The sequence below is a fragment of the Falco naumanni genome, chromosome 3 (assembly GCF_017639655.2).
Source record: "Falco naumanni isolate bFalNau1 chromosome 3, bFalNau1.pat, whole genome shotgun sequence".
Taxonomy (NCBI): Eukaryota; Metazoa; Chordata; class Aves; order Falconiformes; family Falconidae; genus Falco; species Falco naumanni.
Window position 1 is genome coordinate 27,636,904 of NC_054056.1, and position 12,923 is coordinate 27,649,826.

Consider the following 12,923-nt stretch of genomic DNA (forward strand, 5'->3'; position numbering starts at 1 on the left):
GAAAATAGGGACTTCAGGCTCTCCACTCCTTACTGACCACCACAAAGTCAGCAGGAGGGAAGGGGGAGAGCAGCATCACAGTCCCATCTGCCAGCCACCATGTGAGAGAGCATGTGAAAAGAGGTGTCAGAGGTTTATCCGTCAGCACCCTTGCTCCCTGGGAGTATAAACTTCTGCCAGCCTAGGTAATCCGCTTGGACCACTGTAGCTCCATGTTCCTTCTCATACAGGACGGTCCTTGGAAAACTATTGCCTCCCTTACACTGCCTGTGGCTATATGTCATTATCCTTGCTGAAGATGAAGAGTCACAGTGTTTGCTCACACTCGGAGATGCACTATGTCTGTACTTAAGACTCCATGTTACGTATGACATGGAATATATTCTGGTTCACACTGAAACTGGGAAACTAGGTACAGCAACTGTACTCAGGATCTCCGGGAGAACTGCAGTCTTGCTCTTTCCTGGGAAAAGAGGCTTGAGAGGACCACTAACAATTCCCTTTTTATATTTGCAGGACGAAATGTAGAACCCAAAAGGGAAGAAAAGACACTGACTGCCAGCTTTGTGAAGGAACCTGTGTTTCTGAGCCCATCTTGGAAAACCTGACATGCAGTGTGTTCCTGTCGATGAGGCTAAACATGAGGGATTTCAACTGCCATGTGCTGGGATAAGTTATAACGACATTTTATCTATAACCCCTCCCTCCCCTGCCAAAGTACGCCAGGGCAGTACTTTGTAGTTCACAGTGCAAACAGAACTTAAGCTGATTGCAAAGCCTGTTGAAATCAGACTTCATTAGGCTTTGGGGTCAGCTGCTTATACCTTACTGGCATGGCACAAGTGAAGGACATGAACAGAGGCTGTAGAGAGCATGGAGACACATAGGAGGGGGCAACAAAGCGTAGGTCAGGGGACTTTTAATAGACGATTCGCTTAAAAACCTATCTGAAAACAGAAAACAACATCTACATCCCAAGCAGTGATTATACAGGAAGAAATGTAAGTGTGCTAAATGCTGACTTTATACATAGATTTAGAAGTAAGCTGCTGTGGCTGATATGTTCCCCTTCTATTCTGCCAGTCTAACAAAGAGTAAAGTACTTCCCTAGTAGCTGAGCCTTTCCACCTTCTTCCAGGCTGTGAGTCCCTCTTTCTTGATCGGTGATCACAGTAAGCCGTCACCATACACAGAGGACAAACAGCTGTGAGGAGCTACACTCACCCATCAAGGCAGATGGCCTTTTCCTGAGATGTAGCCTCAACTGGTTCAGCTGAGCTCAGGTGCTCCGACTTCACTGCAACTACAACGACTTCTATCAAAGACTAATAGTGAGCAACTCCATGTGACTCCAAAAAAAACCTGTTCATGCTGGTTTGGACATTAAGAGAAAACCGGCTCTGCTTTTTGCAGTCCCTTTACTGTGATTCTTTTTGTATAGCAGAACAGTAGGAGGCCAGGATCTCTGCTATATCATGCAGTATGCTTGATATTCCAGTATTGTAGGCTATATTTGGACTTCACACAATACATTGGTTTAAATGGAAGAGGTAGGTAAATACAATACTTCAGTGCTGCTGTGAACACTCATGTAGTTGCATCACGTTTTGGCTAGGTGGCTGCTGATCAGAAAGGATACACACTGAGGCAGCAAGCAATACATGTATTAAATGCCATCAAAGTACTTAATTCTCCACAGCTATATTATTTCCGTTAATATGCTTTGAAACCACTGTTTCAAAATGTAATTTTTTTTTTTTTTATTCTATATAAAATTTCTGGATACCTCTCAGAAAACAACAGTCACTAAGTCATAGAAACACTTGCCATAATAGAAGCAACACACCTTTCTGCACAGCCAACTGGAAGGAGTCTTCGGGTGAGGACATGGCATTTTCCCCGGAGGAGGAATCCATAGGCAAAGAAGAACGAGCACATCAAAGGAGAATGCTGGGCTGGTGAGAAGAAAACACTATCAAAAAGGAATTGCAGGAATCTGGGGGAGGTTTCATTTCCAGAACAATTACCAGTTAAGTCCCTTGTAGTTCCTCATGAAGAGCCATTTGTAGAAACGGAGGATTACCTGCTGGACTGACATTATCAAAGAATCCTCCATAAAAGATGTGTCTTATTTTATCACTCGACCCCATGTCTCTCTGTTCAAGATATATTCAGGTTTTGGTGCTGAGAAACAGTTTTCTGGAGAAGATAATTTGAACTTAGCTAACAAAACTCCCAGTCCAGAAGAAGTCATGGTAAGACTTCATGCTGCTTGAACAGAGGCTTGAATGACAAAAAAACCCTTCTCTGATAAAGCTAGTAAGTGCTTTAAATAATATGTATATTGCAATATTTTAGATGTAAGTGCAGGGCCTCCCAGATATATAATATAAAAGAGAAATGTTAAGAATAACAAATGCAAGGTGCTGGAGTTGTGCCTTGAATTGACTGAGTAATGAATGTAGGGGGCAATGCATTTTCATTAAAGTTTCCATTCAGATTATAAGTAATTATTTTTTTAATTTTAATTAATTTTTAACTGAATTATGTTTAATTACATTTCTTACAGATTTCAGATTATTACAGGTTACAAATTACACACTTTAGGTAGGCAGCCACTGGAAAACAGATAGAGCCTCCAAAGAACTGGAGAGAGAGCAACAATATATATAATCTGATTCTTTCCATGAGAGCACAGCGTATATGCCAGGTCTGATACAGTCAAACAGAGAAGTGAAAAAAGGTACAAAGAGTGTAATACAGTATGACAAAAGAGGAAATACTGAGAGTTTCCACCAGAATCTGAGATGACTTTTCTTATTTATAGTTTTCTATATTTTTCAGTTACAGATAGTGTAAGAAAAAAATAAATAAAACCAAACTTTTAACAATGGTGGATTAAACCCTACCCCTGTTTGAATTTTATTATAGTACCTAGGAAATTCAATTTAAAAAAATTGTATGGCCTATTACATAAAGTATTATAGGATATTCTCACAGTCTCACTCTTTCCAACATACTAATTCAGTAATATTACAAACATTTTTTTTGCCTTCTACCTTTGTCTTCAGTGAGTAAAATCTCCCTTTTATCAGCCTTCTCAAAATTCAGGAAATAGAGCAATGCATAGAGCACAGGAAGACTTTTTTTCTTATTGCTTTAATGTAAACATTTCTCTTTCTCCATTTTCTACAATCAAGCAGGTTAGCCAATATTCTAATTTTGATTTCTTGGTGTTTTTTTAATTCTTGCTTTAAAATCAGAGACTACTGCAAGTAGGTTAGTAGGCTAAAATCTGACAGTACACTCTTTAGACTTTTCACTCCACTGGAGCTTGACGCAGGTGCAAGGACTGTAGGCCTTGTAGAAGGGCGGGCTCCTTCATTTTCGTAATTTTGTAACACTGGCCCACATTGACTTACTTTCACAGATGGAAAATTTCCACTGAACTTAGTGAAAAAAGTTTGCATAAATTGAACAGAGGGTGTCACGTCCTATTTTGCAATAACAGAATGACACAATCTAAGAGTACTGTAACAGTATGGGTGAAGCTTACTCAAATTTATCTTCAGTTGCCTTTCTGCCTTCTCTGAATAGATTACTGTGAAGCCATGTGACATGTCTCATTTTTCTAATTAGTTGATGAGAGAATGTGGTTGTCCCTCTAGGAAATTCTGAAAGCTGGTAAGGACCCTTTATTCCAGCATTCTGAGATATCACTTGCTCCCAAGGAAGACTAAAAGCAAGGAGACAGAAGCAATAAAGGGATTCTCTCTACTCACAGAACAGGAAGCCCCTGTCCAGGTCCTTCTGAAGCATTCCCAGAGATGTGTGGAACAAAATATTCCAATTTCCATTTGGAAAAATCATTTTTTGAGACAGTTACAAAATTTAGTGGGGTCATCAAGGAGCTAGAGCAGGCTCAGCAAAAACAAACACAAATCATGGATCTGCAGTGTGATGATATGTTTTTGAAAAGATTAAAGACAGGAGAAGACTGCTGCTTAATGAAGGGACTTTAGGTCTAAATGATGTGGCTAGGAGGATGAAGTGGAATCAGAAGAAACAGTCAAACAGCCAAAAGATTACTGGTTCTTACTATGAAACCACTTCTCTGAAGACCAATTTTAAAGAGTTAAAAACAAAAAAATATCCAGCACCAGCATTTGGAAGAAAACATAAACAAGTTAAAGAAGGATATTGAAGACTGAGTGAAGCAAAAGGCAAACTCACAAAGGAGAAAAATAAGCAAGCAGCTGGCTGATGGTCACACAGGAAGCTTTATCCAGTGCTATAAAATGTCTCGAGGATGCTGAGACTAAAAAAAAACCCTTTTGATGCATGTAAAAGAACTTAAATCTGCATATTATATCCTTCAAATAAAGCATGAGGAACTGGACCAGGTTTAGTAGACAGTGCTTGGAGATGGATCATACCATATGGAAGAAAGACAAAAAGATACAGGAACTGCAGCATCTCAGAAAAAGAAAAAAAACAACAACAAAAAAAACCAGAAACATGAGGCCAAGATTGTAACTTCAGCCTTGTGTGTGCTAAGGGAGGAAAAGGAGAGCACACAGAAATGGCTCCTATCCTTGCAAACAAAATTCCAGGGGAGAAAGGGATGGCAGATTGGCGGAAGGTCAACAGCTGCAATCCAAATGTAATGGAAGCTGGTTGCTCAGCTTAAAATCCTGCAAGCAGAATTTTAAAATGAACAAGCTAAGATTAAGAAAATGCAACAGCAGATTGCTGAGTTCAGAAGAGAGAACCAAAAGCTGCAGCAACAGAGAGTGAAAGACCAAGAACAAAACCGCATCCTGCAGCTTGAAACTGCCAGATGGAAAAAGAAGTAAGAGTGAGAGAATCACAGACAGCTAAGGTATAACTCAGACTGATAAAACAGTGTAAGCATCCTAAGTATTTATAACAGATAGAGTTCCTAGTTGCCATGTGCAGCAGTTCCTCTTCCCTTCTCGGGATGAATTTCCACTGACTCAAGCTGGGAGTTCTGACCAAGAAGATACTATAAGAACTTTAAAGGTAAGACAGCACTTCTTCTCTTAAGTCCTTCACCGGACTTGAGTCCAAGTGTGGAATTCTGTCTTACACAGGCATTTATGCAATCATCTCACTTCAAGCAGTGATCAAACACTTTGCAATTTATTATTTGAAGTAAATGAGGGAATAAAAAGGTGTGATAATGGCCTTTTTTAACTTCTTCAAGGGGAAAAGGCATGAAAGGATCAGATTGTGAATGATGCAAAGTCTGACATCTCTTTCTTCAATTTTGCAGAACTTCTAAATACAGTTTTGTTTGTATCTTCCCTGTGCTGGGGAGATTCAAGACTGGACGCAGTATTCCAGATGCACTCTAACACTGATTAGAGAGGTAACAGTCACTTACCTTGATTTGCTTGCTGTGCTCCTCTTGATATAGCCCAGGATGCTCTTGGCCTTTCAGACTGCTGGCTCATGGAAGCTTAGCATCCACAAGGACCTCCCAGGCCCTTCTCAGCAGAAGCTTCTGTCAGTCCACAGCCTGTTCTGTTGACTGGTGCTCTTCCTTTCCTGCTGCGGGATTCTGTGTCTGTTGAATTTCATAAAGTTCCCATTTGCTCATTCCTGCAGCTTGCCTAGGTCCCTCTGGGTACCAGCCCTGCGCTCAAGCAGATGCACTAGCTGTGCACTGCAGCCCCACATCCCCTATCCCCACCCCCCCACACCACCATATGGCACCATCTGCAAACCTTGCAAACACTTTTGCCCCCTTCAGATCATTGAGAAAAATATTACAATGGACAGATCCTGTGACAGACCTCTGCAGTATTCACCTTCTTACTGGCATCCAGGTAGGATATGAGGCTCCTGAGAGCCAGCAGATTTCTGCTGAGCTGACAATGACTGTTGGCTAGATGGCAGAGGTTAGCCACATCTGATTTATAAACGCCCACACCCTCACTCATTCCCCATTAAAGAGTTCAGGGACCTGGAGGCAGGGGTCACTTTCGATGCAGAAGCCTGTAGGGCTGTGATCTACTTTTGTGGCCCAGCTGCAGTCTTCAGCAAAGAATTGGAGATTTACTAGGAACTATGTGGGAAGCCTGGGACCGAGGTCCCATGGTACTCAGCTCAGGGTTCAAGAAATCCCAGGCTAACGGTGAGGGAGCGTGGAGTGGGAATGGGGCTGATCCACAGGCAAAGATGGGCCAGAAGCTGAGGGTGACCCCAGCACAGGCAGTGTCCCACCAACCAAGGCACAGAACCACCAGTACCTGGGTGAGATGGTGACAGCAACAGGTTGTATCATGAGTCCCAGTGACTCTGAAAGATCTCAGCTTCTGAAAAGTCAGCATCTCCTCCAGCTGATGATCCTTCTATCATTGTTTCATAATGTTTGATAACACTCCTGGTGCATCTGGCAAAGGTTACATATGTTATTTTACCACTTGTTAGATCACTTACTCATTTGCTATGCTAAAGTTTTATATAAATTGCGTGAAAAATAGAGCCACAATAAAATAAAAAAACAGAATGAAATGCAGCATGTTTGCATTTAGTTGCAAAACTGAGTAAGTAATAAAGTGATTCTTATAGGTATAAGAAAGGTGGTTTTTTCCCTTGTGGAAAGAGCTTTGCTCCTTCCCTGAGCAGGGAAAGAAAAGAGTGTTCAGACCCAGAACATACTGTTCAGATTTGAATGTGCCAATAGCAGTACATAAAGCCATCCAACAAAGAAAAGGGATCTGCTTTGTTCGTTTCCCATAGTATAAAGTGCAATGTCTAGGATTTAACTGAATCTTCAGTTTCCCTTTTATTCTTTCTTAACATTGACAACTCTACCATAGTCATAGGTGGCCTTCTTATTTATTGATTACTCCATACATAATTATGTGTGCATGTTCTCTTACTGGTTATAATTTATTTCCCTATTCTACAGACTTTAGGCTTAAAATACAATTTTTCTTTCACCATGTATGACAAATAACACTGGCCTGCTCTTAGATTCTCTTCCCTTACTAACATTACTAAACACATCTTAGCAGAGGCTCAGAAGGCCTCAAATGCACACACTATGTTAGGTTTCAGAATACATTCTGTATTTTAACACTCAAAAACCAAATCTATGGAATACATACAATCTTAATTACCTACCAGTAGCTTTTGTGCTCGGGCTCTTAAGACAACTGGAACGTTCCAGTTTCTACTATTAATTCTCTTTGCCATTTGTCATAACTGGTCTTGGCCAAGACACCGCAGTTACTCTTCAATTAACTCCAAGGAAAGACAGTGATGAACCCTGTGCTAAATTTTGGTTCTCTGTCTGTTCAAACACAGTTTTTTCCCTACTGTTACACTCACTAGGACGCAGATCATCCTTCTACCACTGAACACAACAGGAAGAGTGAAAGTATTATTGAACTGCAAGAAAAAGTGAAGAACTTTACCCTTGAAAAGAAAACCTTGGAGAAAAAGGTAGATCTTTCCTGAATCCTTGAGGAATGTACATGTGGGTCTGTCCAGCTGATTAAGGTTCTCTATGTCCTGGTTGCAGCTGGGACGGAGTTAATTTTCTTCTTAGTAGCTGGCGCAGTGCTGTTTTGGATTTGGTGTGAGAAAAATGTTGATAACATGCTGATGGGTTTAGCTGTTGCTGGGTGATGTTTATACTAATTCAATTCAAGGAGTTCTCAGTTTCTCAGGCCTTGCCAGTGAGAGGGCTGGAGGGGCACAAGAAATGGGGAGGGGACACAGCCAGGACAGCTGACCCGAACTAGCCAGAGGTATCCCATACCATGGGACATCATGCTTAGTATATAAACTGGGGGGAACTGGCCAAGGCCTGTGGATCACTGCTCAGGGACTGGTTGGGCATTGGTCAGCAAGTGGTGAGTAATTGTATTGTAGATCACTTGTTTTATTTCCTCCCTTCCTTTGGATTTCATTCCTCTTCCCTTCTCCCTCCTTTCCATTATAATTTTTATTATTTTTGGTTTTATTTTATTTCAATTATTGAATTGTTCTTATCTCAGCCCCAAAGTTTTACATTCCTTCCCAGATCTCCTCCCCATCCCTCCGGCTGGGTGTGTGTGCATCTGTTTTAGTGAGTGGCTACATGGGACTTAGATACAGGCTGGTATTAATCTATGATACTATAGTACAAGAACACAGAAGTCTTAGTAATCCTTTTTGCTGGACTGAATATGAAAGCTATTTGATTCAGTGTTTTCATCACATTTCTCATGTGCCTCCTGGTAAAGGAAGTTTACTCTTCAAATTATTGCTTATTATTTCCAGTAACCACATAGTTATGCCCAGCATTACACATACTATCATATTCATTTACTATCATATTCATTTACTATCATTATAATGCCTATTGAGATTTAATTATCAGATTTCTAGGTCACTTGGGAATAATTCAGAAAAATGTATCCCTTCACCTGTGATACTAGGTGTTACATCCTTCTATTACTCACTCCTAAAACAAACCCGAAGGTTTCCATTATAGCATTAGCCCAAACCAGTCAAATTATTTATGTACAGTAGTCTATGTGCAGTGTCCAGTGTCACAGAGTGTACACCAATCCTGTAGAAGACACTTCCACCCAAAGAGGGAACGGAGAGTAATTATGTGAACTGAACCTACAGCTCCTTTACTCTGCAGGCTTTACCTTCTCCAGGCAAGCCCCGGAGCTGATGTTCCTTATGTCCCACACAGGGAAAGAGTGCCTAATAAAAAGGTTTTGTTGTTTTGTAACTTATTCTACAGGCTTCTCTCTCAGGCCAATGAGATAAAATTTAATGGAGAAAAGCCCAAGTTAGTTGAAGATAACTGAATATACAGACTGAAGGGCATGATACAAAGATCTGAACAGCTGGTTACATTTGATAGCTGTGATTCTATAGCTAAAAGAATGTTTTAAGATACATACTAGAAAGAGGCTCCACACAGAATGCACAAAGCACTATTTCCAGCTCAGGGTTTATCACTGACAGTCTGTCCTTAAACATTGCTACTGCAGCTGACAATTTTTATAAGACAGTCATGGTAGATATAAATTACAGTTGAGTCCCAAATGTTATTGCCATGAATGTTTAGTTACAGAAGTACATGAAAAATGTAGCAATCACAAGACAATAAATTAATTAAATTAAAACTTTCCAAGATCAAGTTATTGAAGAGAGGTCATCATTATTCACAATGATAAAAATTAGAGGTTGGAGGCTGGTTGGATGTAGTGAGCACTGCTAACATAAATATTACTGTGCACTCTGCCCCTTTCTCTCTTGCTTCTCATTTGTCTGTGTTCATATAGAGTTTATATAATGGAGTGTGGAAGCTGACGAGGGCCCTGCAGTCCATTAATGTCTTAAGAATAAATATGCAAGACGAGATGCAGGCCTCCTCAGCTTGCTAGCTGAGTACTTGCTACTAGCTCCTGGCTAGACAGCTACTCCAGGGACGTGTGAATACACATAGTCAGTAAAACGTATGTATGTTGCCATATACCTTGTTATATAAACGCAGAAGGATAAGGTTGTGACGAAGTGCTGTTACAGGACACCTGAACACCGCTAGCAGCGCTTAGGATCTCATTAGCCTGCTACCTTCTCTAGCACAGAGATGTCCTCTTTCCCTCTTCCTCACCCACTTCAAAGGCTTATGCCTCATCAACATCACACCCCTATTTTTATAGAGACCTGCTGGAGAAGACAAACTATATTGACATGACAGAGTTCAGAAATGGGCTTGTCTTCTTTGCAGCAACCAGACATCCCTGCTCTCTTTCAGGACTGTAATGTGGTACAATCAAGTACAAAACCAAGTAAAGTGTGCATCAAGGGACTTGGAACACTAGGCAAACAAAATACCAGTAGACATTGGTGCCATTTTACTTCTGATGCCAGAAAAACACATGGGATCGGTTGCTGAACTGTGGGCAGGCAGTTTGCAGCCTTTCACCTCAGAGCTTGCCACTAGCAAACAACATCCATGTCTGTGTAAGCCCCGAGCCCCTCCAGAACAAACTGTCAGCAGCTGTGAGGCATGCCAGTTAGCTATCCAGAACTACACCATCGGATTCATTGCCACTCTTGAACTCTTCCACGCTATGACTCCAAATTATGGGAAAGGGAATGCTGGTACCTTAAGCCACTGTGCCGCCTAGGCTCTAATACAAGCAAACTCTCACACCTACCAATTTGTTTGATTTGCATTTCCAGCTAGATTTCAACCAATATATAAGGATTAGTAGATAAATAATTACATGGACATGATGAATCTTCTAGTACCACCAAAACCACAAATTCACTTTGACTCTCAGGCTAAATTTTCTTGCAGAATTTAAAAATGTTGCACATGCTATTTATTCTTTATACACAGTAATTTAACAGCTAAACTGTTTAACTCCAAACATTTGATCTTTCATTTAAAGAAGATAAGGTAGACAGGTTCTCTCTTCTAGTGTCTGACAACTAACAGACTTAGATGCAATTGGGGAACTCTTCAGAAATTAGGACTCTTAACTTTGTAGTTCCCCGTTTATACAGTGCAGCATCCTTTCTTTGGTGAGAAAGACTAGATTTACGAGTTCCACATCCACAATGACATAGATCACCAAACAGCCAGGCTATCGCTGAATTAGCAGCACTAATTAATTTGCACTGTGGAATAAAAATAGCTTTTTTATCTTTTGGTGTCAACAGCTTTGTTTCTCCTCTTCATGCAGATCTAAGATAAAAAACCTGGTGGCCAAAAATAACCTGCATGCTTTAAGCTGTATACATTGCAAAACTCCAACCTTCAACCAAAGTGTTACAAAGAGTCTTAAGGTGGGCAGCCTTGAACTGGGCCAAAGGGAGCTCCGAAGCTTCTTTCCTGTTGCCATTACAGGGAGCATATGGAACTCATAAATCTGATTAAGCAATCATGTCTAGCATTGACAAATTTATCTAGATTATTAGATTTTTCAGTTGATTTTTTCCATTTCTCAGAGAAGCATCTAAGTATTTAGTCAAGCTCATGGAACACAATTTCTCCATGTATTTGTATCAGGTTGCTCTCCGGAGAGGTACCACCACCCACCCCACCCACCCTGTTTTTTTCAGATAAAAGTAATGAATCTGTGCGCCTTTGAGACAATTTTGCTGCAATAGGGTAACTAAAATTCCTTCCTTGTGAAGAAAAAAACTTGGGAATGCACTGGAAAAGAACCCCCAACAATTAACGCAAAAATCTAGCAGACCTCATCCTGTGAACGCTGGTTTGTCCCCTGTACCACCACCCAGTTGGAAGCAGCCGACAGGACTCCCAGGGCTGAGGCTTGCGATATGACTTTCCGCTTGCATCCGTTTCAAGTTCAACCCCCAGAGTTATAATCAGTGGTGCGAGAGAGTAACAACAGCTTGATAGGTCCAAGTGGGAGACTCTCATTGGAATCATTTAATAACTGCCACATATAGTAACTGTGATTATGAAAAGTACTATAGAAATCCATAGGAAAAAAAATAATCTCAGAATTCCATATCCATAGAATTATTTCTTCAAACTACAAAAAGCAATGATGAGAGAATCCTTGATCCAATTCTCTTGGAAGTATAGTGTTCTCTCTTCTGATTTCAGCAGGCACGACAAAATATAGAAGAGTATGAAATCAACAACTATTAGAAGAAAATTTTACAGCTTTTGACACTTCCTAAAAAACACAAAAATTGGTCTTATCTGTGAGCCCGTGAAAAGTCCCGGCAAAAACAATGAGCTACTTTTTCAGTGTGCAACGGATTGGGGGGGTTACTCCCAAAACTATTGCATTGACCTGAACCTGAAGAGAATCAGGAAGTAGTGCAGTTCTCGGCGTATGGTGGCACTGCAAGGTATGGACAGCTATAGCAAACAAAGTCCAGAGAAAAACAACTGAGGAAAAAAACAAAACAAAACAAAACCAAAAAGCACCCAGCATTTTCCTAGTACGTAAAATTCCAGGAAAAATCAGGGAGCAAGTGAAAATGGCTTCCTGATTTCATAATCAAAATTTCTTTCTACATTACAAATGAGATCACTGTCCTAGTGAGATTTCAGCTAGCTTTTTCCTGAGACATCCAAGTACGCCATCCAAAACTGAGAAACAGGAAGCACAAAACAGGTTAGGACTCCATGTATGACACTGCTCCTAAAAGCACTTTGGTGAATCCATCTCTCCTAGAAGCCACTGAATAAATGCTGAAGAGTCAGTCTGGCAGATTCTTAAACATTTTGCCATGCCAAAAGCAAGTATCAATGCAGAAGTATGTCTCTCTATATGTACATAGATATTTATTTGCCTTTTGCTGATACCTCAGAAAAAGAAACACACAATTGGGAAAATCATTTAAGTTCAACATGGAAACTGGACACACGAGTATAGTCCACGGGCTTTAAGAATACTCATCCTTTTTGTAATATGTTACAAAACTGAAGGCATTTTTCCTAATAACAGTTTTACATGTAATTTCTAATTGAAAAGCTTTTTAAATGCAACAACACAATGCTTGCACATAACTGTGACCACACACAGAATTTCCGTGGGCAATGGGAACTCTTAGTAAATGCCAGTCCTCTCAGAATTAGCATCTGACGTAAGAGATGCTAGATCTAATAGTTACAATTAGATATTGTAACTATTATCAATGTATATTGCCAATGCTTATTTTGTTATGTCTGTGAATACACACACAGAGCAGTCTGCAAAAAAAAATAAATCTCTGCAGTTTGTTATTCATAGTTTTTCCTTTCAGATTATAAATTGTTTAATATGGGTAGAGTATTTAGCACAGAAGAACCACAGCCTAACAAGTGTTCAGACACAGCTGTAACATTGCAGTCAGGCTGGGCTCAGCAAGTGTTTTGCTCGCAAGGTATCTCGATTATTTTCACACACACC

At 40.3% G+C, this 12,923-nt stretch overlaps 1 long non-coding RNA gene across 1 annotated transcript; it reads right to left on the reverse strand.

Annotated features, from left to right (window-relative positions):
• Positions 1–1,713: 1,713 nt before the first annotated feature.
• Positions 1,714–6,453, reverse strand: LOC121085060. The gene is made up of 3 exons (XR_005826940.1): positions 6,276–6,453; positions 5,408–5,590; positions 1,714–1,955 (listed from the first exon to the last, which is right to left on the reverse strand). It is a non-coding gene; the product is annotated as an uncharacterized LOC121085060 (long non-coding RNA).
• Positions 6,454–12,923: the final 6,470 nt, after the last annotated feature.